Raw genomic sequence first — 2,110 nt, 5'->3', positions numbered from 1 at the left:
CTAAAACTGCCTACTTTTGCCACCGCGCATCCACGCCATTTTAAAATTTCCGCCAGCTTCCAGCGTCAGGACTGTACGTATTTAGATTCTGGCTGCCCCTACGATCAGCATTTCTTCACATTCGTGCCTTGAAGCGGGTTTAACTGACAACTTCTTTGTATTACTTACATAAGAGTAAATATTTTAAACCGACATTTAACCTGATGCGTCGCTCGAACACGTCGCAAATTACCAAAATCAAACAGTGAATATCTAAAATTAGCGATTCGGTTTTCATAACGCATTTAAATTGAAATGTAAAGTCAATAAACGTTTCACACTCTGCATACATGCATAGGTATGAAACGGAGAAATATTTCGGTTCACAATAAACTTTCTGTTTACGAGCTGATCTTGATTCATGCAACAGTAAAATGCATCGTAACTTCAAATCTAAGGAATTATGTCCGATAAATCATAGAAACGCTGCAGTAGGTGGGTTGTAAGTAATGTGACCATACGTCTCGTTTTGAACGGGGGTGTCCCTTTTTTATCTGTCGCGTTGTCCTCAAAAAATGTTCTGGGACGCACCATTGTCCCGTTTTCCGAAACCGTGAGAAAATTATGAAGCTTGCCGGACCAATCAGTTTCTTCCATTTAACTTTTTCTAAATAAAAAACCTTAAAAAAAAAGTGTTTTTTGTTTTTCATTGATAACCTGCTAATTAACGTAAACAAACCGATGTCCCCTTTTGAGTAAAAAAATAAATGGTCATGTTAGTTATAACATATGCGAACAGCTGCATACACATATGATAACACCACTGTACTTATCAATATTAAAAAAATCGAAATTGTTGATTATGAAAACGACGTAAGGGCTTATTCTCGCATAAATTATTATTAAAGACGATTAAATGTAATCAAAAAAGTGCATCAAAAGAATGACTGCAACTGGTTTTGGTCAACATTCTTTTTTTGCATTGTCTCTTACTTTGGCATTACATATCTAGTTCTGATTTCGTTTGTTCGTCCTACGTCAAAAGCTTCAACATGTGTTTAATCTATTTATTTCTAAGTGGATATCATTAATTATGGTGTGTGCTTTGAACTTCAGCCAAAGGGAATTTATGTACCAATAATAATTGTCTGAGTTGTGAACACTTTTATATAAATGTACTGCTTCACAAATTTGATTTAATGAATAATCAAATTCATAACGTATGAATCCTAGATTGCCGGAATTACTTTATTTTTCGACTATTCATGCAACAAATATTTTGTTCCTCGTATTTCACTTGTCCCCTAGTTTTTTTAATTCTATTACGATGAAACAAACTATGAAAAAACGAAATACATTTGAGTTACTTGGTTAAATGTATTTAAATCACAACTTTTCATGATTATCTACACTTTCATAATTTCATATATATAGTACACGAGCAAAAAAAGTAAAATAATAATTATTTAATGTAATCTTAATACATGTAGGTATTTCTTATCTCCTTCACGCTGAAAATACCTTGAAGATATGCAAATGAAATTTTCCTACCCTTTCGTATTTTCTACAATAATTTAGCCATTCAAGCAGATATAATTTTGAACTGCAATGTAAAAATCTGAGCAATAATTTGCTATTTTCAAAGCAGGCATGTAATATATTTCCCTTTATGGCAAACCTAGCGCCATCTTACGGGTCAATGAAGTATGAACAATGTAATTTATGAGTGTAAAATATTGATAACAGCTTCAAATTCTTATAAATAATAATAAGATCATTAATATATCAAAAACCTAATTGGTAAAGTTACTAGGTATATATTTTAATTATTCAACCATTCTAAATAAATTCCCATTATAAATGTGGTATGTACGTATTGCTTTTGGATAGTGCCAAAAAAAGCAAATTAACAACCCTTTGTTACTATCAGAACATTCCTGTCGTGTTTCGCAAAAAATAAACATCTACAAATATTCGACATTTAAAAGGGATGCTTTTCGATCGTGGACCATTGTATGATATTGTGCATGCATATATAGTAGATTATACTCGTTTTTATTATCAGCTTCGGTATTGCTCATATTTCACCCCGAACAAGTACACGCGCACATACCTATGTACATCTATCATC

Source organism: Agrilus planipennis, unplaced genomic scaffold (genome assembly GCF_000699045.2).
Source record: "Agrilus planipennis isolate EAB-ADULT unplaced genomic scaffold, Apla_2.0 scaffold28, whole genome shotgun sequence".
NCBI lineage: Eukaryota > Metazoa > Arthropoda > Insecta > Coleoptera > Buprestidae > Agrilus > Agrilus planipennis.
The sequence above is the reverse complement of the archived record's forward strand: the minus strand, read 5'-3'. Positions refer to the sequence as shown.